The sequence below is a fragment of the Heloderma suspectum genome, chromosome 2 (assembly GCF_057233095.1).
Source record: "Heloderma suspectum isolate Gila_16-S chromosome 2, 16-S_ref, whole genome shotgun sequence".
Lineage (NCBI taxonomy): Eukaryota > Metazoa > Chordata > Lepidosauria > Squamata > Helodermatidae > Heloderma > Heloderma suspectum.
The window spans coordinates 344,411,095-344,438,266 of record NC_139459.1 but is presented as its reverse complement, the minus strand read 5'-3'; the positions used below and the strand labels follow the sequence as shown (position 1 = coordinate 344,438,266).

The 27,172-nt window shown below is 44.7% G+C and overlaps 1 protein-coding gene and 1 long non-coding RNA gene across 2 annotated transcripts in view; one reads left to right on the top strand and one right to left on the bottom strand.

The window, feature by feature from the left end:
• Positions 1-2,814: 2,814 nt before the first annotated feature.
• The window catches only part of LOC146355318 (uncharacterized), a 25,461-nt gene continuing 1,103 nt past the window's right edge, over positions 2,815-27,172 (bottom strand). The window contains exons 3-4 of the long non-coding RNA XR_014787151.1: positions 11,179-11,346; positions 2,815-3,578 (exon numbers count right to left, since the gene is read on the bottom strand). This is a non-coding gene — a long non-coding RNA (uncharacterized LOC146355318). The remainder of the gene's footprint in view (positions 3,579-11,178; positions 11,347-27,172) is intronic.
• Positions 24,861-27,172, top strand: part of LOC146355317 (C-type lectin domain family 2 member D-like) — a 17,818-nt gene continuing 15,506 nt past the window's right edge. The window contains exon 1 of the mRNA XM_084830459.1: positions 24,861-25,027. The gene's annotated coding sequence lies outside the window, so the exon portion shown is untranslated. The remainder of the gene's footprint in view (positions 25,028-27,172) is intronic.

Below are 27,172 nucleotides of genomic sequence, written 5' to 3'. Positions count from 1 at the left end.
TGCCCTCATGGCTTCTAACAGCAGGGTTTGATATTGGGTGAGGCGCTTTAGCCCCGCTTGTGTGTTGGGAGAGAGAAATCTCTCCCTCCCTCTCTTGCTTTTTCTCTCTTTTGCTGATCAGCCTGTATTGCAGATCATGTTTCAAACTTTCTATATAAAACTCTCTGCTCCATGAACCAGCCTTGTCTCTTTATTTGTCTTTTTTGCAAGTTAAACTCACTTACTTAAACCTTTCTGCCCTACACTAGTCCCAATGACGCACATTTGGGATAGGATCTTCTTCTCCTTCTAGTTACATTTTTTCATCTTAAAGAACTATTACATTATTGTGGCTACTTTATACACTGGTAATAAGCTCCAGGCACAATCAGCTGCTTCTAATTTACCCTGGGGCAACTATGGCCACCCTTCTTCTCTACAAATGTTCTTTTTCTTTGCCTCTTGCTTCCTCTTTCTTCTTTTTTTCCCCTTCTCTGTCTGCCACTTTCTCTATTTCTCTGTCTTTTTCTACTTGTCTTTGTTTTTCTTCTTGTCAACCATTGGGAACCACACTCTATCATTTAGAGTTGCAACTAACACTAATCTGCAAATATCACATATATTTTATGATATCTAAGAAATCATAAAATATACACAACAAACTTTTTTGCAATTTAACACAATGAATGGAAAACACTTTTGCATGGTAAGGCATGATGGAGCAGATCCAGCAATGGGGGGGGGGAGCTCTCGGGGCTATCTATCAGTAGACAAGCTAGCCAGGGATTTACAATATCACACACACACACACACACACACACCTCTTTTCTTCTCTTCCCCTTCAACTTGGTACACGAAAGCAAAGTGCCGAAACTCAGGACGCTGGGGGGTGATGGGCATTGCCTTATACTTGCATTTTTTAGGCAGCCATTAATCTTCTTCGGGGAGGCGGTGGGGTGATTTGCAGGACTTCAAAGGCAAGCTTCCCAGTTTGTTTGTATTTGTAAATCCCAAGCTTAAAACAGGACACGATGAGGTACAGGGCAGCCAAATCTTTGCTTTGGCATGGGCTACAAATAACTCAGGTCAGCTTTCTTCGCTGGGGTCTCAAACAGGAAAACAGTCTTAATTTAAAGTTGTAACATCACTGACAGCATCAGCCAGCCAGCTACACAGATTTCACTGTTTTTCAAGACAGTTACTCCAATATCTTCTTTTCTTCTCAATCGGGTTGGGTCTCCCAGCTTACACAGTTTATTGCAGCTTCCAGGAGCATGGTAGTAGTGTAATTTTGGCTTGGCCAGGAACATGCTGTCTGGTTTCTCGGTCTTTTCAGCACACACACTCAGGCAGTGTAACACTGGACACTCGAATCAGTGAGATTTCTTCATTGCAGGGAATCCCACGGGAAAAGCTTAATGGTTACGCTCTTCAGAAATCATATAGCTGATGGTCTACAGGCTCTATGAAATTCTAGGACAGTTCAATGCTAAACATGGTTACCTTGACAGAGATCTTCAACATGGTCTCTCCACTTCATTCTCTCTTGGGACTGTCTTATGGCACACTTTCCACTCGAAGAGGGGTCTAGCCTGTGCCCTGGGGGCTGATTCTTCACCTTTATTCTATTTTGCGCCTTTATCTTCTGGGTCTTTATTTTCAGTTTCTATTTCTTAGGGATTTCATTTCAATTAGGCGAGGTGATGATGTTGCACAACTCAGAACGTTGTGGGCAATTCTCCTGCCCCCCCCTCCCAGCACACTAGGCTAACGGCTACTTCTTCGGCCTCACACTCCCACGCTTCGTTAAAAGTCCTGCAACATTTCTCTAATTAACAGCCTCAGATCCTGTTCTTTTTTCTCAGCTCGGCCTTGAGCTTTTTGCTATTCCCTCTCTATATTCTGAATTAGGGATGGTGGAGAATTTCTCCCCGAATCTTCGGGAGGCCGAGCACCGACACATTCAGCCCCCCGAAGTTGGTTGGGAAATTCTCCGCCAGCCCCCCGCCCCCCCTGGGACGGGACTTACCTTCGGCGAATGTCCCTCTCGGCAGCGGGTCCCAGCGGCGTTTCGGCGGCGTTTCGGCGGCGTTTCATTGTGGGCGGCAGCCGGTCTCCCGACCGGCTGCCGCCGCCACCACCATTGCAAAAAAAACACACTAAAGTTAAAAAAAAAACACCACCCATGATAGGCTACATAACGATTTACGTAGCCTGTCACGGCTAGATTTCCAAAGTCAGCCGTGATAGGCTACGTAAATCGTCACGTAGCCTATCACGGCTGACTTTGAAGAGAAAAAAAAAAGCGCGTACACAAATGCTATTTGCGTTGCCCTTATTTTCGCCGTAGTCTACATAAATCTTTACGTAGACTAGACGTGCCAAAATAAGGAACACAAATGGCGGCGCCCCATGGGCGCCGCCATTTGCATACGTGCTTTTTTTTTTCCCCAAAGTCACCTGTGATAGGCTACATGACGATTTACGTAGCCTATCACGGCTGACTTTGGAAATCTAGCCATGATAGGCTACATAAATCATCAAGTAGCCTATCACGGGGTCTTTTTTTTTTTTTTTACTTTTTGTTTCGCGGCCGGGGAGACGGGGCGCTTCTCCCCGGCCTGAATTTCGGCAGGGCGAGGCAGGGCGCCTCCCCCCCCCCGGCCTGAATTTCGGCCGGGTGAGGCGGGATGCCTCCCCCCCTCGCCTGAACTTCGGGGGGAGAAGCGAAGCGCCTCCCCCCCACCGCGAAGCCAAGCTGCGAAAAGGTAAGTGACTTTCGTACATTCCTATTCTGAATCCTTTAAAAAAAATCTTTTTCCTTTTTTTTTTTTAACATACATCTCAAGGGGGTGCAAGTCTTGCTTCCCCCACCTCCCATAGCCTCCCTCCTAAGATGAAGACAGACACAATGAAGGAAAGGGGATTGGTCAGTGAGTAAGGGGTCTCACTGGCCGACACAAAAGGAATTTCACACCACGCACTTTGCTACTGGCCTGGGCACCCGGACAGTCAACAGTATGCGACAGAAACTGCAGTAGCCACTTACACAATCAATTTTCACCACTTAATTCATATGTCCCTGCCACCCACTTTTCCACTAGAGCAAAGCAGTTTCCTCAGCACCTTGCTGAGTACTAGTGCCTGCTCGGGGGAGTGATCAAGTCCCCCCTTCTACCTCAATCGGGTAGGTCCTTTTGTATACGTATACCAACGCTGACCTTCTTCATAAGGCGGGGCCCTCTTTTTTTCTGCCCAGTGGCCTTTCTCCCTAAAGGCGGAGCCCACTTTTTACTCCATATACTTGCCTTTCTCCTGAAGGCTTCTAATGTGGGTTTCAACTCAATTGCAGCTGCGATACAGGCAGGGCTCAAGTTCCTTCCTCCACTTCCCAAGGTTCTCTTGCTGCTCGCTGCTGTTTGGGCGATCCCGGCACAGGCTTTCTCCCATTCACCCTACAAAAAGGTCGGTGGCGCCAAGAAAGGGAGGCATGCGCCGAGCTCTCCCTCCCGGTGCGGCGATTAAGAGCAGGCAACTGCCACCTCTCTGTCTCAGAGCCTGCCACATCCGAGTCACGGCACCATTTATGTTGCAGAAATCTGAGTCAGAGAGACCACGGAGTGAAGGAAAAAGAGTTTCTTCTTTATTAACGTGCGGGCTTAAGGCTGGAATCACTTCCAAAGAGCCAAAAGCCCCGATTTATATCAGCAGATTGTTTTTATAGACATTATGACACATATGAAACGGCTCCTCCTCTCCCTCCCGTGTGGGGTTGCAGTCCTCAACATTTCCTCTTCTAGCACCATTGTTTATATCCCAGGAACTGGGTTATAGGGTAGCCATGATAAGCAGAGAACAGCAGAGAACAGCAGAGGACATGATATACACCATTCTGACCTTAGCCTTGCTATCTAGATAAGACATTCCTGCGTCTTGTCAGCTTACAAACATATATTTCAGAGAGCAAGAGCTCAGCAAGAACATGAAGCATGAGACTGCATGAGGCTACTTAGTCTGACCCCTGATATGGCTGCTACAGGGAGAGTGAGGCATTGTGTGTGTGAGAGAGTGTATTTGTGAGAAATGTATGTGTGTTCCGCCCTTATTTCTGTCTACATTGTGTTTAATGTTTTTCTTCTACTGACAACCTTGCGGATATACGCAAGCTGGATTTTTTGGTTGTGCTGCTTCTCACCAGTGTTACTTCTCAGTAGGAATACAGGTTTGGGGGATGTTTGTAGTGGATATGCAAAGGGGTGGATTGTGGGGCAACGGGAGTGTTCTGAGAACTGGCTGCAGAGTTCTGGGAGCTGCTCTGATGTGGGAAATGGTGAGGTGATGGTGAGAATTATTCATGATGATATGCAGCTCTGGGGATTTCTTCTTCTCACCCATGGCCTTAAGGGCACTTGATTTTTTGTGCAATGGGAGTTGTTGCTGGAGTGGGAGAATGTGAGTCCAAAGAAGTGTTTTTGTGTGGGTTGTTTTTTTGTGTGTGGTTAGCCCCACCTGCACACTCCCTACACCCTTAGCACTCATCATTTTAAACTTCAGTTTCATTCTCTGCAATGTGGGTTGTTGCTGGAACAAAAAAAAGTGACCCCCAAGGTGTGCTGTTGCATGGATTATTATTATTATTATTGGTATGTGGTGGTGGCGGCAGCAGCTGGGGAACGGACGATGAATGTGAAGTATTTAATGAAAAGAAGGTTATTTTCCTTCATTAAATACTTTCCTGCATTTAATTTCCTTCTGACCTCACTGTTTAATTCCCCACCACCATATGTACCGTATATAATCCCCAAAAAACCTATAATGCTCCATGTATCTGATGAAATGGGCTATGGTCCATGAAAGCTTATGCCAGAATACATTTTTAGTCTACATTTTAAGGTGCCACAAGAGACTGCTGTTTTTGCTGTTAATATGTTTCTTTAGATGCTTCTGGATTGAATAAACCTTCTTCAATATCTATACTAACAATCAACCACTTCCTGCAGGCACTAATAACTATATATATGCTGATGATCAGGCAATGGCCACACAAGGAAAAACATTCCAGGAGGTAGAACAACGATTAACCAAAGCTCTGGAAGAGCTGGATCGATATTACTGCGAAAACCAGCTAAGGCCAAATCCAGCAGCATGTGCCTTCCATCTACGCAATAAGCAAGCTGCTAGGAAGCTGCAAATTACATGGAAGGGAGTGTTATTGGAGCATTGCGCTAACCCTAAATATTTTGGGGTTACTTTGGATAGGGCCTTAACATATAAACAGCATTGCATTAACCCTAAACTGAAGGTCAGCGGAGGAAATAACATCATTAGGAAATTAACGAGCACTACTTGGGGGGCTAAACCAAGGTTTCTTAAGATTAGAACATTAGCCCTTTGACACTCGGCTGGCGAATATGCCTGCCCAGTTTGGTATAAATCAGCACACGCTGGGCAAGTTGATGTTGCTTTGAATGAAACAAGTAGAATCATTACCGTTTGTCTAAAACCTACTTCTCTAGATAAGATCTGCCATATAGCTGGCATTGCCCTGCCTGCTGTTCGTAGAGAAGCAGCAGCATACAAAGAGAGGCTTAAATCCTCAATATCCAAACAACACCCTCTTTACAGCCTACGACCAAGTCCTCAGAGATTAAATTCCAGGAAATGCTTCCTCAGATTGACGGAAGACTTTGATGAATTCAAAAGTAGAATGGACTTATGGAAAGCTACAAAGAATCAACCCTGGAGGGAACCAGCAAAGGAGCTGGCTGGCACCCGGTCTTGATGAAAGCTGGGAAGTTTGGGAATCATTGAATTGACTGCAAACAGGTATAAGAAGATCTAGAGACACTTTGAATAAATGGGGTTATCTGGTGATCTCTGCCCTATGCGACTGCAGAGACTTGCAGTCTTGCAGACAACAACACATATGTATACTTGCCCTTTGTGCCCTGATCAATGTACACATGAGGACCTTATGATAGCGGGACAGAATGCAATTAATGTTGCTAGTTTTGGGGCAAGATTTGTCTAAATTTTGTATATTTTAACTTCTACATTTTATATTTTTAATGTTATGTGTTATAGTATGTTTTTAAATTGTGATGCTTCTGACACAAATAAATAAATAAGTTTCTTTGGGTTGATGTTCAGACCAAAGGTGGATGTGCATTGTTGGGCCATATGAGAAGCAAGAGGATGGTGTGTGTGTGTGTGTGTTTATTTTTAAAGTTTAATATCAGTTACAAGAGCTGCTGTCAGTCTTCAGGCTCCCTCCCTAGGATATCTATAAGATAAAAGTCCAAGTGGCGTGCTTTATGCACCTTGTCTGTACTGCACATGCATGTAAAGGAAATTAAGGAATACAAACAGTAATGCAATGCACAGATGGCCTTTTTACTTGCTTGAGAGGCTTCTTATGAACATAGTGTGTAAGACAATTGTTTTTCTAGTACATAATTATTTACTTGATTTAATTTATTGTTATTACATTTATATTCTGCCATTTTCCTTTTGCAAGGAGCCCAGGGTGACTAACGTGGTCCTCCAACTCTTGATGTTATCCTCACAACAATCCTAAGAACGTTTACTTCAGGAGCAAGCCCCACTGAGTTCAATGTGATTTACTCACCAGTGTTTGCTTAGGATTGTATCCTTAGCTTCTCTAGTAGAAGAGTGAGAAAACGACAACTGCTGGTGTGTTTCCCCAGAAGTATCTGTGGTGTGCAAACTGGAGTGCCCTGTAAGTTGTTTAAGGATGATAATGATAATAATAGTAATAAAGAAATTCATGATTTAGACGGGCCAGCTTGTTTCAAAACCAGATGTGCATATGATCACAGCAAATGCTCATAAATATACTGCCCTTTTAGCATGAGCAACATTTTAAACTGAAAAGTGCATACGTGTGATGATGCCTTGAATAATTTGTTGGTTTTGTTAGCTAAAATTATATGGGGGAGGGGAGTAGGAGGTTCTAGTTTGTTTGATTCTAAAGTGTAGATTATGCAAACCTGACATCTGTCCATGCCTGATGTAACTGATTTGATACAGTAATGAGATATTCTAGGTCGATGAAAACATCTGTAGAGAAAAATTAAGGCTCTTAACATTCATACATGATACTCAGCCAGAAACCTTAAGTCCTGTGTACACATATACACATGTACGTTCATAAACATATGGAAATCAATGGAACTTAAGTTGGTCATGACTAACTCAACTTGAAATCAATGGGCCTGTTCTAAGCCTGACAGAGTCTGGATCCAGCACAGGAAATACATCACCTAAGGGTGCAATCCTATGCACATTTAGGCAGGAAAAAAATCCTATACCTTCCAGCCTTCCCCAGAAAATTTATAGATGGCCCCCTGCTGCAGGAAGGAATGGTCCAGCCAGAGCAAGTAACAAATAACAATAAACTAACTGGGTTAAGTAAACTGGTGAAGATAAATAAAATCCAAGAAGTCTGATAATTTTGCTTTATCCATACAGGCTCAAAACATACATTCAAAGGCAACAGAAGCAAGTACAACACAGTCGTGCAATACTGTCCTACAATGACAGAAATAACCAATACTAGAGACGACTGAACATGTTTCGACTGATGGTCTTCTTCAGTGGTCTAGTGTATAAAGTGCTATGAAAAATGTATATATAAAATGGCTTATATACACACACATATTTCAATCCAAGCTTCTCACACCTATTGGCAAAAAATCCCAACTTCAAGTATAACCTGATGGGATCTGAGCTAGTGGTGACCAACCACAATCTTGGGGTTGTGGTGGACAGATGTAAATGTCAACGCAGTGTGCGGCTGCTATGAAAAACTCAACTCCATGTTAGGCATAATTAGGAAAGGAATTGAGCATAAACCTGCCAAGATCAGACTGCCCATATACAAATCTATGGTGTGACCACACTTAGAATATTGTGTCCAGTTCTGGTCACCACACCTAAAAAAAAGATATTGTGGAGCTGGAAAAAATGCAGAAAAGAGCGACTAAAATGATCAAGGGGCTGGAACATCTCCATTACGAGGGAAGGTTACAACAGCTGGGATTGCTTAGCTTGGGGAAAAAAGGTAAGGAGAGACATGTTATAGGTGTACAAAATAATGCACGGGGTCAAGAATGTGGATAGGGAGACATTTTTCTCCCTCTCTCATAATACCAGAACATACATATATGTAAAAAGTATGTAGTTTTTATATATATGGAAAATTGTGTATTTTAATGTGTTTGAAAATGATAACTTTCCTTTTATGAATTTGTATTTAGAACCACTGCAGTACCTCACCTTTTCCAGAACTAGATATTCATAGTGGAGCCTTCGGCTACTTTTCAGTTTCACAGTATTCAGATATGTATATGCTCTGGCATGTGTACGTATTATTTTTGGTTTGGAAAGGTCTATAAATTTGTGCCTGAATTGATGAGGATTTTTTTTAACATATAATGTATCTGTATATTTTATTATATATTTAGGAAGACTTTTTGGATATTATTTGTCTTCATCAGTTTGCTTATCCTAATTGGTTTATTTTTATCTTATTGGTTTTTGGTTTGGAGTTGGGATATATTTCCTGTATGGTCTGTTTTGCTTTGTAGCCAGAGCAGAACCTGGGATTGTCTTTGTTTCCCTCTCTCACATTCCCTACTTGTGTTGTTCCTTGTGTTTCTCGATAATGCTGGTAGTAAGGAGAGGACATTGTTTCTAAGTCCGAGTTGGAAAAAAAGTCAAAAACTTTCTTTTTCTTTGCTATAATGATGATGAGTTGAGTTTTCGATTATACCCTTCCCCACTGCCAATAAACAAGACATGCTTATAATGATCCAATCCTAGACATTTTTACTCAGAAGTACCCCCCCCTCCGATGTCCAGTGGGGATTACCCCCAGCAAAGTGTGTACAGGATTGCAGTCCAGTTGTGGGCACATTATTAGTACCTATAGTGTGAATAAAATGAAGGCAGTTATCCTGTTAAATTTTATCAATATATCAAAAATACAATTTTCTGTGCTAAGGTATATATAATGCTTTGTGTCTTCTTGTAGTAGTATATATTGCATATATTTCAATGTTTCCCAGTGATCCTTTTTTCCTGGACACCTCGTTCCCCACACCCGTAGAAAAGCCAGTGTCTCTTCCAATAGCTTCCATTTGGGGGGAAACCACCAGGTCATCCAATCTGAGAATTTTCTCTGTTCCTCCTCCTCCCCCTCCTCCTCTTCTTGGTGTGGTTGAAGGTGAACAAGATGGAGGTGCTTATTCCAGACAAGATAGAGGTCCTGTGGATGGGGAAACTGACTATTCTGGATGGAGGTTTACAACTGGGGAGGACCAAGGCCTGTTTCCACAAGCGATTTACTTCGAGCCAGCTGCATGTTGAGATTGTTAGGGATACATGACATCGTAGCCATCCAGCAGCCAGCCCGGAGCTTATCAGGGAAAAACCAAATTTCCTGAGACTGCTTAAAGTCCGATTCCTTTCCTTAAGTCAGGTTCTCCTTGGTATGGCTGCTTGTGCTCCAACCCCTGCATTGACCTCGGGTATGCCAGCCCTGCCCAGGAGTGTGCCTTTCACCATGACCCCAGTCAAGGGGTGCTTCCCATGTGTTTCCCATCCCTGCACAACCCAATTAGTGTCTACTCACTAATAACTCCCACTGTGGTCAATGAGGCTTCTCCCCTGAATAGAGATCCTGCGGGTTAAAATGGGGGCTGGTTTCCATCTTTAAACCCATTAGTGTCTCCTCAGAAGTAACTCCCATTGTCCATGAGGCTTGCCCTCTGAATGCCCACATCAGTGCTTATGGAGATCCCCCTCAAATGAAATGGCACAGTTTAAAGCCCAGTTCCCTAAGTGCAGTAAAGCACGATCTCGAGCCTCCGATTCTCCGTTGTTTGCTTTATTGCCTTAGGAAGTAACTAACTCACAGCTTCATTATAGAGATCCTGCGCAGTATCGGTTTGCTTAGGAAGGGGGCTGGTTTCCCATCCCTGTGTTCTGCCCCCCCGCACCTTTCCCAGCACAAGCATATGTGTGTCTACTCAGGAGCAACACCCACTGTGCTCAGTGAGGCTTGGGCTCGTTGGGAGGTTTGTCTTACAAATGTGCACAAGGGTAAGTAACTATTTCACACCTTCCTTAGGGAGCCTGGAGGGGGCGGGGAAGCCTTTTTTATTGGTTGAGCAGCCCCAGCCACTCGGATGACATTCATTCCAACCCCCTACCCCCACCTGGAAGTAAGTTATGTGAAGCCACTTAGAATGGTGCGATGTAGATCCTCGTGGAGCCCTGCCCGGACCAAAAGCGGCTCCTACAAAAATGCGGGTGAGCCACTCCTCCGTTCTCCTTCCGTTGTCATGGAAACAGGCCCAAGTGTGCCGTTTGGGGGTTCTCCTGGACTCAACACTAACTGGGGAAGCTCAGGTGGTAGCAGTGGCCAGGAGCACTTTTTACCGGCTTAGACTAGTGATGTACGAAAGTTGCTTACCTTTTCAAAGGGTGACATTCGCGGTGGGGGGGAGGCGCTCCGTCCCTTCCCCCAAATTCTCTCCGGCCGCCCGCAGCCAGACATCCAGCCGCTGGGTAGCCTGCACAGGGATGCAAATGGCAGCTGCCGTAGCCACCGCCATTTGTGTCCCTGTATTTTGCCGTGATAGGCTACGTAAATATTTACATAGCCTTTCATGGCAAAAAAACCAGCAACACAGCAAACGCAAATGGCGGTGGCTACAGCAGCCGCCATTTGCATTTTTTTTTTTTTGCTGTGATAGGCTGCATAAGTATTTACGTAGCCTATCACAGCAAAAGAGATGGGTGCAAATGGCGGCCACTACGCCATTTGCGCCCCTCTCTTTGCCATGATAGGCTATGTAAATAGTTACGCAGCCTATCACGGCTTCCGCAGGGATGCAAATGGCGTCCCTGCATTAGCCGTGATAGGCTATGTAAGTATTTACGTAGCCTATCACGGCTATAATGAAGAAGCGAATGGTGGCCGCTGACGCGGCCACCATTCGCAAAGGAGCGCGAACGGCAGCAGGTAGGTGTCCCATTTCGCACGCCTTTCGCGGGGGGCTTTATTCCGCCACAAATTTCGGGGGGCCAAACGCACTGGCATTCGGCCTCAATGAGATCCGTGGCGGAATTCTCTGACATCCCTAGCTTCAAGTCTGCCAACTGTGACCCTACCTGGAGAGGACAGTGCTGGATAATAGGAACAACTCCATATGCTTCCAGACACTAGGCGGTGACAGAGAGTGTCTTGTAGCTTGATGAGTTCCTAGTATGTCCTGCTTCTTCCTCTTTCTTCTTCTTCCTTCTCCTCTGCCTCTGCAGCAAACATAATTCAGCCTCTCCCTGAAAGAAACAAATAACCATATCTCATGCCCCCACTTACTTACACTCATGCACCCAGCTTTAGGAAATGCTTGTAGTTAAACAGTGTTAGATGGCTTTCTCTGATGATGGGTATAAAAGTACTAATAAAGTAAGCTGATTTCAACTCCCTTTAAATTGGCTCTAGCCTGTGTCTATTGCTGCCAATGCTAAATGCTCTGTTGCCACACTTTCTCTATATAAAGCAACCCTGCTGTAAATCACACCAGCTCTATCTTTCCAGCAGATAGAACTTGCCTCAGTTATCCACACACTAGTGACATCCATGCTGGACTACTTACTATAATGCACTTTATCTGGGGCTGCCTTTACAAATGGTTTGGAAACTGCAGCAGCAGCCACCTTAGAATTATTGTACCAGTTGCAGTTGTTGCCAGTGCATTTCCTGACCCAATTTAAAGTGCTGGTATTCACCTTTAAAGCCATAAACGGTATGGGACCTTCACCTATATCAGCCTGCCCGTGCCCGCACTCTTAGACCAGCATTTGGGGCCTTACTCACATATCCACCTGTGAGAGGAATTAGGTTGATTGGCATGGTGGGGCTTTGAGACAGCGGACCCATGTCTGTGGAATTCTGTTCCAGTGAAAGTACATCAGGCTCTTCATTGCAGGCCTTTAAATGGAGAATAATGACCCATTTGTTTACTATTGCTCTTAAATAAGCATTTTATTGGACTGCTGAATAAACACTGTTTTTAGCTATAGTTGTTTATCTGATTGTATTGCCTTTGCTGGGCTATACATTACTTGTTTTAGTGTTATTGCTGGTTCTTAATAGTTAATATTAGTTGTTAATCTTATTATTATGGTGTTGTATGGTATTTATTGTATTGTTATTTATCTATTGTAAATGTATATGTTAAAGCTAAAGGTGGCCTACAAATATCTTAAGTAGATACATTTTGTGGCAAGCAGGATGCTGTTAGCAGTATTCCACTCTTTCATTTCTTTCCTTTTTGTGATCGTTCCCCATATATATAAAATTCTCAAGTTTCCATGTCTTAGGGTTTTAAATTATTTTTTAAACCATTTGCTCATGTTTATAACATTTTCAAAATGAAAAGGATTTTTACTGGCAGATGAATGTTTGGGTTGATTGCCATAGATGTTAAATTAAAAAAACAAATTGTGCACATATGCAAATACGTCCGAACATTTCCTAGAACTGTGCACTTATATTTAGAAGCGGACTCACTCCAACCAAGCACTGCTGAGTGCTTTTACACCCACATCTCACTTAAAAGAAATGTACTTGTGCTTTGTGGGTTAAACCCTTTTCTTAAAATTTTAAAATGCAATAGTACAAATAAACTACACTCCTGTGCTACTTAGACCCTGATGCTGGGAAAGACTGAAGGCAAAAGGAGAAGGGGACGGCAGAGGATGAGATGGCTAGATAGCATCACGGATGCAATGAATATGAACTTGAGCACGCTCCGGGAGAGAGCGCAGGACAGGAAGGCCTGGCGTGCTAAGGTCCATGGGGTCACGAAGAGTCGGACACGACTGAACGACTGAACAACAACAACAACCTGTGCTACTTAAGATAGTGATCCTTTATGTGATGCTGTTTTATAATGACATAGTACCTATAAATTGTGTAGTACCAAACTAATGTCAAAATCCATTCTGTGGAAAAGACTTTAACATTGCAAAAGGAAAAATTATTAAAAAGAAAAGAAAAGAAACAAACACAGTATTTATGCCCCAACCTTCTGCACAGAGACAGAGTTAAGAATACATCATTAAAAAAGAAGAAAATGAAACAAGAACAACAAAACACCCTCCAAAATACACAGCATACACGGATGTCTCAGTCTGAAAAAAAATTCATACAGGTTTTTTTTTAAAGTTTAGTAATTCAATTCTCAAGCCGCCGCCCCCGCCCCATTATTATAGCATGTACAATTCTAATTTGATGGGGAAATTACACAAATCTCATGGCAGGGCAGTGAAACGGAGGGGGGAATTATGCACTTGCACTGGAACAAAAGATAAAATAAAATAACTAATTGTGAACGCATTTGGGATACTTTCCAGCATCCTTTCTTGAAGAATCATAGAATCATAGAATAGTAGGGTTGGAAGGGGCCTACAAGGCCATCGAGTCCAACCCCCTGCTCAATGCAGGAATCCAAGTCAGAGCATCCCTGACAAATGGCTGTCCAGCCTCGTCTTGAAGGCCTCCAGTGTGGGAGAGCCCACCACCTCCCCAGGTAATTGGTTCCATTGCCGTATTGCTCTGACACTCAGGAAGTTTTTCCTGATGTTCAGTCGGAATCTGGCTTCCTGTAACTTGAGCCCATTATTCCGTGTCCTGCACTCTGGGATGATCGAGAAGAGATCCTGGCCTTCTTCTCTGTGACAACCTTTCAAGTACTTGAAGAGCGCTATCATATCTCCCCTCAGTCTTCTCTTCTCAAGGCTAAACATGCCCAGTTCTTTCAGTCTCTCTTCATAGGGCTTTGTTTCCAGTCCCCTGATCATCTTTGTTGCCCTCCTTTGAACCCTCTCCAGCTTGTCTGCATCCTTCTTAAAGTGTGGTGCCCAGAACTGGACACAGTACTCCAGATGAGGCCTAACCAGTGCTGAGTAGAGGGGAACTAGTACTTCCCGGGATTTGGAAGCGATGCTTCTATGAATGCAGCCCAAAATAGCATTTGCCTTTTTTGCAGCCACATCACATTGTTGGCTCATATTCAGCTTGTGATCGACGACAATTCCAAGATCCTTCTCGCTCGTAGTGTGGTTGAGCCACGTATCCCCCATCTTGTAACTGTGCATTTGGTTTCTTTTTCCTAGGTGCAGAACTTGGCATTTGTCCCTATTAAATGCCATTCTGTTGTTTTCTGCCCAGCACTCCAGTCTATCCAGATCACTTTGAATTTTGTTTCTGTCTTCCAAAGTATTAGCTATCCCTCCCAATTTTGTGTCATCTGCAAATTTGATCAGCATTCCCTGCACCTCCTCCTCCAAGTCATTAATAAAAATATTGAAGAGCACTGGGCCCAGGACTGAGCCCTGCGGTACCCCACTCGTTACCTCTCCCCAGCTTGAGAAGGTCCCATTAATAAGCACTCTTTGAGTCCGATTCTGTAGCCAACTGTGGATCCACATGATCGTTGTTTCATCTAGCCCACTTCGAGCTAGTTTGCTCATCAGGATATCATGGGGCACTTTGTCGAAAGCTTTGCTGAAGTCGAGGTATATGATGTCTACAGCATTCCCACGGTCTACAAGGGAGGTGACTTGATCAAAAAATGAGATCAGATTTGTCTGGCAGGACTTGTTTTTGACAAATCCATGTTGGCTTCGAGTAATCACTGCATTGTTGTCAAGGTGCTTCCAGATGGATTGCTTTATGATCTGCTCCAGAATTTTCCCAGGGATTGATGTCAGACTGACTGGTCTGTAGTTCCCAGGTTCCTCCTTTTTACCCTTTTTGAAGATAGGGACAACGTTAGCCCTCCTCCAGTCATCTGGCACTTCCCCGGTCCTCCATGATTTCTCAAAGAGAATAGACAGCGGTTCTGAGAGCTCTTCTGCCAGTTCCTTTATGACTCTAGGATGCAGTTCATCTGGCCCTGGAGATTTGAACTCATTCAAAGTAATGAGGTGTTCCTTGACCATATGCCTGTCGATCTCAAGCTGCAATCCTGCCCCTTCAGCCTGTACTTCGCCTTTGCCAGGGGGGTCATAGACCCTCTTTTGGGAGAAGACTGAGCCAAAGTAGGAATTGAGCACCTCTGCCTTTTCTTTGTCCTCTGTTATCATTTTGCCATCCTTATTTAATAGCTGAACAACCATTTCTTTCCTCTGCCTTTTACTATGCACGTAGCTGAAGAAAGCCTTTTTGTTGTTTTTAGCATCCCTCGCTAACCTCACCTCGTTCTCCGCTTTAGCCTTCCTGACGCCATCCCTGCAATTCTGTGCTACCTGCCTGTACTCTTCCTTTGTTACTTGGCCTTCTTTCCACTTCCTATATGTGTCCTTTTTTGTTTTCAGGTCATCCCTAAGCTTTTTGTGAAGCCACATTGGCTTCTTCTGTTGTCTTCCACCTTTTCTTCTTGTTGGAATTGTTTGTGATTGTGCCTTGAGAATTTCCTTTTTTAAAAGTTCCCACCCATCTTGGACTCCTTTTCTCGCTAGCATTGCTTGCCATGGGACCTTACTGATCATTGTTCTGAGTTTATTAAAATCAGCTTTCCTAAAATCCAGGGTACGCGTTTGAGTACACTCGGCTTTTGCTTCCCTTAGAACCAAGAACTCAAGTACAACATGGTCGCTTTCCCCCAGAGTTCCTGTAACTGCTACTTTATCCACTAAGTCATCTCTGTTGGTTAGGATCAAGTCAAGGATAGCCGATCCTCTAGTTCCTTCCTCTACTTTCTGTAGGAGGAAGTTATCCGCCACACAAGTCAGGAATTTCCTGGAGGGGCCATGTTTTGCAGAATTTGTCTCCCAACAAATATCGGGGAAATTGAAGTCCCCCATTACTACTACATCATGCTTCCTTAAAACATTGGCTATTTGATTTTCAAAAGTTTCATCCTTGTCTTCTCCTTGATTGGGTGGCCGGTAGTAGACTCCAACCACCAGGTTCCTTTTATTCTTTGCTCCATTTATTTCAACCCAGATGCTCTCGATGGGGCTACCAAGCTCCTCCTCCTGTATTTCTGTGCAGAGATATGTATTTTTCACATACAGTGCAACCCCGCCTCCCTTTCTGTTCCTCCTGTTCTTTTTGAACAAGTTATATCCTTCAACTGCTGTATTCCAGTCATGAGAGTCATCCCACCAAGTCTCAGTTATACCTATCAAGTCATAATTTCCCTCCTGTATTAAGAGTTCAAGTTCGTTCTGTTTGTTTCCCATACTCTGGGCATTAGTATATAGACATCGAAGACCATGTGCTTCATAGTCTGGCTTTCTTCCTACATGTGTCTGAAGACTATTATTGGACGCTATCAGCGCTGTTCTCTCCATTGCAGTGCATGCGCCTACGTCCATTGTTACCCCCAACATTACATCTCCCTTCCCCGTAGGATTCAGTTTAAAGCCCTCCTGATGAAGTTCTTCATGCTGTGGCCAAACACATTCTTCCCAGCCTTTGTGAGGTGCAACCCATCCCTAGCCAACAGCCCATCTTCCAGTAAGTATAGCCCGTGGTCCCAGAATCCAAATCTCTCTCGTCGGCACCACCTTCGTAGCCAGTCATTCACCCGGAGTATTTTTCGTTCCCTTTCTATCCCTCTTCTAACTACTGGAAGGATGGATGAGAAAACTATCTGGGCCCCAATGTTCTTGAGTTTCCTTCCCAAAGCTTCAAAGTCTGACGTGATCTCTTCGTAGCTCCGCTTGGCGGTATCATTTGTTCCCACATGGATGAGAAGAAAGGGATACCTGTCAGTGGGCTTTATGAGTGCAGGCAACCTTTCAGTCACGTCTCTAATCTGTCCTCCCGGGAGACAACATACCTGGCGAGTCCACGGGTCTTCGCGACATACTTGGGTCTCGATCCCACGCAGCAAGGAGTCTCCCACTACTACCACTCTTCTCTTCTTCTTCTTGTAGGCCTGGGTTTCATCGCCTCTGTTTGACTGACCTTTAGCCTCTTGCTCACTCTCATGCAGGTTCCCCTGTGATTCTTCCTCTGCAGGCTGTCCTCCAGTCTCATCTGCAAGTACCTGGAATCGGTTCCACAGCTCCACCGCTTCCACTGGTGCAGAGTGGCGTCTAGTTCTTCTTCTCCTAACTGTCACCGTTTTCCAAGGAGTATCCTCTACTCCATTTTTCTTCACCTCAGCATTTCCCACTGCCTCACCTTGCTGTTGCTCTTCAAGCTTCTGGTCTGCCCTTTGCTGCTGTAGTTCCCCCATTCTGTCCAAGAACTCTTCGTGTTCTCTTATTCCCCGGAGGGTTGACAGTCGCCGCTCCAGTCCACTTACTTTTTCCTCCAGCAGCGTGATCAACTTGCACTTGTTGCAGGTGTAGGCCATGTTGTTCTCAGGCAAGAAAACAAACATTGCACACACCTTGCAGGTCACCACCACTGGAGAGTCTTGTCCTTCCATAGCCTCTTTTCCCTTTTTGTGTCTAGCTTTGTGATTGTTCTAGACTAGCCTGTGCCTGCTCCTCTACTCAGTAGAGGTTAAAAGCAGAGTCCCACTGGTGTGGAAGTGTGTGTTACAAGACAAATAAATGAAAAAAAGTTAGTAAAAAAAAATAAAAAAAAATGTTAGGGGCCTCCCCCTTGACCTCCCCTGCCGAACTCCCCTGGCCAACTCCTGTTTGCTCCCCCTGTTCGCTCGCTCTGTTCGCTCGCTCTCTGGGAGCTTGCCTGCTTCTGTAGTCCCTGGACCAGCTGGAGCAGCTTGCTCTGCTCTGCTCTGCTCTGCTCAGCTGGGAGGCGGGAAACAGACTGAAGCTTCCCGCCCAGTCAGCTGCTGGGAGTACTCAGGCCACACCCCTCCAATTCAGTTGGAGCTCTCAGAAGCTCCTGGTGAGCTCACAGCCAGTCAGAAGGATAAAGGGCAGCGCCCTGGGCTTCCTGCAACCCATCCTGGGGTTGAATCCATCCTGGGGCTGAGAAGAGAGCGTGAGAATGGTGGCAGCACCGCCAAGATCACAAGGAACAGCAGGGATTTTTGCCCCTCTTGCCAGCTGGCTGCCTATCCATTCCTGACAATCCACAAAAAAATCGCCCTGCTAGGTTGGACATCGCGCTAAACCACCCTGAGAACAAGCCACGCTAAACAGCCCTACCATAAGCCATGGGTTCTCAGGTTGGCTTGTTTGCGCAAAACTACCCATGACAGGCAAACTGCTCCAGGTTCAGATGTCAAGTTCAAACTGTTCCAGATTCAAACTACCCATGATGGGAAAACCACTCTAGGTTCAGGCCATCTCTGAGCTACTGTGCAACCACCCACGATAACCACCCACCGTGATGTAGCTTGACAGGCGAACTCAGTCACTGTTTCCTCCTTAAGATGAAATTGATAATTAAAACGCTCCCCTCAAAGAGAATAGAGGGTGATTTAAGATGAGTCCTTTATTATGCAATTGCCCTGCCTCATTCATGGAATTTCACAGGGGGGTCCAGACGATGTTGTCCTCCGCTTGTAGCCCTCTCCTGTTTTTCCATTGCTTCTTCCATCTTTTTTTTTTTTACCAGAAAGAAATCCTTCAGAGAGGGAAAGACCCTGGAATAGCTGCACAATGTATTTTGATCAGTAGAACTAGAAACCCTCCATCTGGAAGCAGCCTGCTTGAAGCAGCAGCTTTAGAGAGGCTGTTCTAGGTTCAAATCTATTCATCACATTCATCCCAGGCCCAGTCAACACAAAGCCATAAGAGGGGTTGTGAATTTGCAAAGAGGACATGTTAAATATTAGGCAGGCTTTAAAAGCCTTAATGCCACTTTGTCTACCCATGTTGAATAGGCTGGTGCTGCAGTTGGATGCTGATCGGCTTTATCCAGTAGATGAATATGAGGGCTTTCCCTTTCCTCTAGAATTGCCATCCTTCATTCACTCAATTTTTAAAGAGTATCCATGTGATGTCATTGCTAGTTTAACACATTGTGTTTTCTTAGTAATATGTATAGCCACAATTGAGATTGTGTGGGGCAGGGGGGACACATGGGTTACTGAAAAAAACATTGCTGGAATGCACCTCATATTTATCAACCAGATACCATTTCTCCATATTGCTCTACTCCAGCACTTGATCTAAGAAGCTCACAGTTTCAGAGTTTTGCCGCATGCAAATTTTGCCAGTTTGAATGTCAGTTTCTTCAGCACCATCTTCCTCCTGCACCCCAAAATGGGAATCTGTAGGGGCCCACTTCCATGTTTTCCCTGACCAAAGATAATCTGATGAGGGTAATGTTTTTGCTCCTGGTGATTTTATAAGGCCAGTGGATGTTAAGATATTTAGGGTTCACTCCTATGCCTGTTTAGTCAGAAAAAAGGCCTACAACTCCCAGCATTCCTCAGCCAGCCATGCTTGCTGGGGAATGCTGGGAGTTGTAGAACATTTTTCTGACTAAACAGGCATAGGATTGCGCCCTAAGGCTCAATCAGGGATGGATTTCTTTATCCTCAAAAAAATCTAACCGTATCTACCTCAAAAGCAAGTGAGACATTTTTTCTCAATTTATCTCAGCAAAGTTTCCTGCTTGCTTTTTTCTTGGTTTGGTATATGATTTTGAAGCACGCTTTTCTTTAACCAAGATAAAATCTCTAAAGCCGCAATACTGTGCCCACTAACCTGGGAGTAAGCCCCCACGGAAGTCAAAGGGGCTCACTTCTGACTAGACATGTACAGGACTGCACAGTCTCACTGCAACCCTATGCATGAAGCAGGACTACTGTGTTCAATGGAGTTTACTCCATAGCACAGCTGTCCCCAACCTGTTGCCCTCCAGATATGTTAGACTACAATTTCCACATAATCCCCCAGCCAGCATCACTGGAGGGTGGGAGCAGGCCCGGACGTAGGGGTGGGCGAGCTGGGCTGTCACCCTCCGTGCCGAGCTGAGGGGCCGCCAAGCTGAACTGTGGGGGGTGCCAAGCTGAGCTCAGTGGCGGTGTTTTCTGAATGTAGTGTCTGCAGTGAGCTAGGGTGGCAAAAAGAAAGTGTATGTAACCTTAATAAGACCATAACATAACACCATAAGAAGAGCCCTGCTGGATCAGACCAAGGGTCCATCTAGTCCAGCATTCTGCTCACACAGTGGCCAACCAGCTGGCCGCGGGAAACCCACAAGCAGGACATGAGTGCAACAGCATCTTCCTGCCCATGTTCCCAGCAAGTGGTGTACATAGGCATACTGTCTCTGATACTGAAGGTAGCATATAACCAGCTGGATTAGTAGCCATTTATAGCTTTCTCCTCCAGGAGAAAATACATTCCAGAGCTCTAGGCCCATGACTGTAAATGTTATAGAAATTTCAGTTGTAGTATGTCTGTTATCCCATGATTTTATAAGCTAGGCTATGTCTGTTTTACCTCACTGAGACTGCCATGCTAAACAAAGACACAGCGTCTTATCAGAGACTCAGGAATGCCAAGAATGTGTTTACTAGAGTACAAGGCTACCTCTCTGCGCATGCCTAGATATGTCAAAGGTGCTGCCTGTCTTCTGTTTCCCTCTCAGCTAGACAAAGAGATTAGTACAGCGCAAGCGTAAGACAGCCCCAAAGGTCTTGCCTATATAAACTTTTGAATCACATCACTTGATTGTAACCTTTGTTGGAGCGTTAGCCCCAAGGGTTGCCTTATTCTGCAGAATAAAATCGTGTTGGACCAGATCTCTGCCTCCTCTCGTTCTTGGTAAACGAATTGGAAAGTCTACCAGGGAAAAGAACACAATTTTTGTAACAAATTTGGCGACCGTGGCACGACGCCCTGTGTGACCTGGGAGCTAGGCAAACGCTGGATCAACCCAAGCGGAGGGTGCCCTGGATCTTGTTTGGTTCACCGTGAGGTTTGAGGCAGCTGTTGCCTGGCAACCCAGCTAGCAAAGGACTCCTGAAGAGACGAGGCGAGTGGTGGTCTTTGGAGGACAGGACGAAACACTGTCCGACTCTGGGGTCGTTTGGAGGCTGAGCTACGAGGTAAGTTGGATCGCACTGTCTGGGCCATCTGGGGAGTGCAAATCTCCCATTCTTGTCTAACTGAGCCTTGCTTAAGCAGCAGTTGGGAAAGAAAAAATAAAAAAAATTGGCCGACAGGATAGGATCAAAACTTTCGTAGGAGAAAATAGCCAAGACCCACTGGGATGCATGCTTAAGAATTTTAAGTTGTTTAATGACAAAAGATGAGCTCATAAAGTTTTGTAATGGGGAATGGGTGACATTTAGTGTTGGCTGGCCAACTGGGGGAAGCTGAAAAAAAATGTTGGGTCCAAGGTATATAATAAAGTGATTGTTGATAACCATGGGGATCAGCTGCCTTATATTGATGCTTGGCAAATGTGGATATTGAAAAATCCTGACTGAATAAGAAAACATAAAGGTCAATATTGTAAAGTCATGATGGTATGCTCCGAGATGAAGCCCAAAGCCCCTGTTCTCCCTGACTCAAGCCCCACGGAAAGAGCTTGGAGATTAAGAGATCCTGCCCAAGGCTCCCTGGGTTTCCCCTGCCCTAATCGGCCTGTTAGGTTGGGAGGAGAGGTTGCTGGGGGGAGGAGGGAGAGAAGCCCCCCCCACGGAGAACCCATCTGTTACATCCCCACGTCTCGCTCGGTCTAGCTCCTTCTAAGTTGAAACATCTTCCAGTGTATTCAAGTTTGTTAGAGGAAGCAAGAACAGCTACAACAACAACAACAAAGTTGTAAACTCTGAAGAAAGCGATTTGTTCGAAGTCTTAAAGACTGTGGCAAAATTAAAGGAACAAAGACAGAGCAATGTCTGGGTCTGTGTAAGCTTATCTCTGCCAGTCTATTGAGAGCAGAGCTAAGGGGGAGTTGCCCGGCCCCACCAGAAGATGTCTGTAAGGACCTAATAGAAACAGTAAGATTTGCAAAAGAATTGCCCAAGTTAAAGCATCACAGCTGGAAAGCTGAGCAGACCTTGCTCTTATCTGTCAAAGAATCTAAAAGAGGTGCAAGGTTACACCTTCCACTCTTAAATTAAAGAAAAGACAGACAGCCTTTGCTAACTTCCCATTTTTATTGCCCAAAGCTTTTTGTTTAGATCCATTATTGTTTGGATTTTTGAGAGGCACTCTGCACATGGATTAGAACTTTAGACTGTTAGAGATTTGCCATGAACAGTACTGTGAGGCTTGTCATAGCCATAAACTCCGGTTGTTGTAAATTGTGTGTTTGTTTGTGATCAGCTCAGTGCACAGTTTGATTTGTAACTTCAACACTCAGATAAAAAGCTGTATTTCCAAGGCTTTGAGAGATTCACAGACTACAAAGGAAGCAGCCTTCAAAAAGTTCAAAGAGAAACTACGAAAGTTAGTTTCCGTTTAGAAAAAAAGGGGGCCAATAAATTGTATTAAAAAGTGAGAGAGGAAAATTCCCCCTCCCCTTCTCCTGTGGCATCTCTAAGCCCAGCTGTGCTTCTAAAGCCTGAGAAAGTTCCTGCCCCACGTGTTCCAGCTCTTTCTCAAAATCTGAACTGTCTGGACACTCTAAATGCTCAGAGGCAAGCTTGTCACTCTGTCAAAATTCATAAAGTGTGGAGTTGCCGATGCAAAAATGGTGGCTTAAAACTTTTTGCATATATAAAAATGCCCTTCCCTTGATCTTAATGGGCCCTGGCTGTGTAGCCAGAAGAACAGTATGATTGCCAGATCTGCTCCACCATGCCCTGCAATGAAAAAAAAAATGTTTTTCAGTCATGCTGTTAGATTTCAATGGTGTAAAGCAGAAAAGGCAAGAAAAAAAAAAAAAGAGAAAGTTGCAGAAGACTGATGGGGCAGCAGCAATGTCTCTGCCCCAGTTGATGAAGATTGCTTATAAGGTGTTTGTGAATAGTGAGAAAGTAGAGAAGAAGGAAGCAGATAAGAAGGGCAGACAGAACGCAGCTTTGATTGCAATGGCAATCACAGGGCAAGTCCCTGATTGGGCAGATAAAGTTTTAAAGAAAGATTTTGGGAATCAGAGAAAGCTGCATTTGGGAAGAGATGAATGCGCTTACTATAAAGAGAAGGGACATTGGCGAAAAGACTGCCCAAAGCGAAAGGGGAAGAAGAGGGGGGCGATGGTGGCCATAAAAGGGAAAGAGGACCAGCCGTGGGTGTCCTTGCTTCAATATTCAAATGACCTTCTTCTGGCCACCAAGACAGAGGACTCATGTGCTAAAGCTACTATCTCCCTCTTGCAAGAATTAAACTTGAAAAGCTATAAAGTGTCAAGAGAAAAGGCTCAGATTTGCCAGACCCATGTCACCTTCTTGGGCTACCTGATTCGAAAGGGAACCAGAGACCTGAGCACTGCTCGGTTGGACGTCATACAGAAGACACAGAGGCCTACAGACCCTCGAGAGTTGCGAGCCTTCCTTGGGCTCACCGGGTTTTTTTTACAATGTGGATACCTGATTATGGAGGGAAAGCGAAGCCCCTGTATGAAGCTTTGACAAAAAAAAAAATCATCCGCTGAAAATGGACAAATAAAATGGAAAAGGCTTTTCTTAAGCTGAAGCAAGCCTTGGTGTCGCCACCTGCTCTGGCCTTACCAGATCCCGACAAACCGTACCGGCTCTATGTACATGAAAATAAAGGAGTGGCATCAGGGGTTTTGACCCAAAGGACAGGTCCTTCCTGGAGACCTGTAGGATACTACTCGAAGACTCTGGATCCAACCGCAAAGAGATGGCCTGCTTGCTTAAGGGCCGTGGCAGCAACTGTGCTTTTATCCGTCACGCCAGTCACGCTATGAGATCTCCCTGCTTTCAAGCCCAGGCCTCATCCTGCCACCTTGCTCCCTAAGCCAGATCTAAATTGTCATGACTGTTTAAAAATTTTAAGTCAGGTGACTCTGATCAGGCCTGACCTCACTGATTCCTTGTTACCAAAGCCAAACCTTAAGGTGTTTGTAGATACACAAGATGTGCAGTAGTTACTCTCGAAAAAGCGCATGGAAAGAGTGCCAATCCCGAAAAAATAAGAGGCAATGCTTTGGCAGATAAGGCTGCAAAAGAAGCCGCACAAATGAGAAGTGAGGAGGTGCATTATGAAAGAGACCTAATCCCATATTTGAGTACAGATTTGGTTCCAATCTACTCTCCAGCTGAGCATGAGAGAGCTCTTGAATACAAGGCAAAGCAAACTAAAGATGGATGGTAGATAGTCCCAAGAGGCAAAGTGTTCATATCCAGGCCTCTTCTGAGCTTTATAGTGAGAGACTTGCACCAGGCTACACATCTAAGAAAAATTGCAATAGAAGATCTACTCGTGAGACACAGTGTAGCCCCTAAATTAAAATGGCCACAGGCCTTGCCAATCGCCTTAACTCGAATACAGTGCACCCCCAGGGGAAGTATTAAATTGACACCGTTTAAAATGTTATATGGGCGCCCACCTCAGATGTTACCTATGGCTGATAGCTTAAATATAAACTTAAAAGTAAGGGCTTTAAAGATCCATGAATATGTTACTGCCTTGCAGTCTGTTTTGTCTTGTCTTCACAGGTTCGTAGCACCATACGAATCCTTGCCTTTAGATGCTCCAGTGCATAATTTCAGTCCTGGTAATTAGGTGCTGATCCAGTCCTGGAAAGATGAACCACTTACTGAAAAATGAAAGGGTCCATTCCAGGTTCTACTCACCACTCACACGGCTATAAAAGTCGCTAGAAGAAAGAAGTGGATCCATCACACCCACATAAAAGTATCACCTGCACCAAAGAGGTTCACACCGGAAGCTGACTCATCTGAAGGCCACCGTTAAAGTAGCAAACCACTAGAAAAACAGGGCAACTTATAAAACAAATGAGTAAAAACTGTGATGACACTGTAATAATTGGAAAACAACTGTCAGATTCAGAACCAAACAAGGTAGGGGGTGAACTAGTTACAGGATTGCTTACCCTGGGTTTATACCCAGAAATTATTGCAGAAAAAGTATCCTAGGCCTCACTTGCCATTTAGAAGAGACCATCAGTGCCACAGCCATAATGGTAAGGGCCATGCAATCTGAAATTGAAGATCTCAGCCAGCTAGTGGCCCAGTATCAGTTTGTTTTAGATTATCTCTTAGCACGCCAAGGTGGCTTCTGCACCCTAGCGAAGCAAGGGTGTAGAGTAAAGTTCCATGATTTAAACAAAACCATAGAAGATGAAATTGCCAAACTACAAGATATGATTGGACAGAATTATTCAGGAGCAAGTGATCCTTGGTTATAGTTGACTTCCCGGCTCCCTGATTTTGCATGGTTAAAACAACTTGTAATCAATGCAGTCTTGTTTGTTATGATACTATTGATGCTGGTTTGTGCCTTTAAGTGTGTAGTCCACTGCTGGACCAAAGAGAGGTATGAGATTTAAGAAAAGCCTTTTGCGGGGGGACTGTTATAGAAATTTCAGTTGTAGTATGTCTGTTATCCCATGATTTTATAAGCTAGGCTATGTCTGTTTTACCTCAGTGTGAGACTGCCATGCTAAACAAAGACACAGCATCTTATCAGAGACTCAGGAATGCCAAGAATGTGTTTACTAGAGTACAAGGCTACCTCTCTGCGCATGCCTAGATATGTCAAAGGTGCTGCCTGTCTTCTGTTTCCCTCTCAGCTAGACAAAGAGATTAGTACAGCGCAAGCGTAAGACAGCCCCAAAGGTCTTGCCTATATAAACTTTTGAATCACATCACTTGATTGTAACCTTTGTTGGAGCGTTAGCCCCAAGGGTTGCCTTATTCTGCAGAATAAAATCGTGTTGGACCAGATCTCTGCCTCCTCTCGTTCTTGGTAAACGAATTGGAAAGTCTACCAGGGAAAAGAACACAATTTTTGTAACATAAAGAGTCTGCTTCTAGCCACCATTCTTCTAACCCCCGGCACACTTTGAGGTGTTGGGGGCCTTCTCTGCTGTGGCACCCCAGTTGTGGAATGCCCTCCCCTTGGAGGCCCGATTGGCGCAGAGGTTGGCTTTGTTTTGGTGCCAAGTTAAAATATGGCTTTTCACCAAAGCCTTTGAGGGCTAATTGAATTTCTTGAAGTTGCACACTGTTTTAACTGCTTTATTTTTTAAAATTTTCTAATTGGTATTAGCTTGTTTAATGGTTTAATATGTTTTTAGCTGTTTAAATTATTCATTGTTTCCTATTGTTTAAACTGATTTTATCTGTACGCCACCCTGAGATCTTAATGATATAGGGTGGGATAAAAATGTTTTAAATAAATAAATAATAACCCAGCCTCATGCTCTCCAGATGTGTTAGATTACAACTCCCATCAGACCTGACCATTAGCCATGCTGGCTGGGGCTGATGGGAACTGTAATCCAACAACATTTGGAAGGCACTAGGTGGGGGAAGGCTAAACTAACTTGACATAGGGATTGGATGGCAAGCAGTTCTGAACGGCTAGCCCTCGATTCTCATACAGTGAAAAGTGGAACAAGGTATTCTCTGCCTTTGTATTCTAACCTAATAACATAATAGAAGTTCATGACCGGCCCATGCTGAGCAGTGGTTGCGAGCAGGGCAGGCTGGCATTTGCGGTTTGCCCAGAGGGAGATGGCATTCTGGCCTGTGTGCCGGCATGCTCACACACGTAGTGCTGACAATGCTGTATGAGAGGGATTAGGCTCTCTACGCCAGCCCCGACCTTCCTCAGAGCATTTTTTTTTGTCTGCAACCATCCACCCACCCTTATGCAGGAGGTAGTGCAGGCTATACTGGTTGCCGGAGGGGGCCTGAGTAGGAATTTCCAATCTAAAGCCAGATTGGCCGGTGTCTTTAGGGTTTGTTTTTTTTGCCTACTCTGTACTACCTGCTAGGGTTGCAATTGGATGATAGAGCTGGTGATGCTTTAAATGGGTGAATTGGTCACAACAGGTGGGCAGGGAAAGCACCCTTAAGACAAAAGGGGGGCTCATGGTCCCTGCCACCTAGGGACTTGGAGCAGGGAAGGACTCCCTTGTGGGGCTCAAGGGGTCAGCCACCTAGAATCTGGGGAGTCTGGGGTGGTGAGTCAGGAGGGCATCCCTCAACACCTTAAGGTGTGCCAGGGGGTGGGGATGGCGGATCTGCTGTTTCTGCCCTACCCTAGGGGCACCAGGATCCCACACTGTTTTCACAATGCAGGTCAGGTTATACTAAGTAAA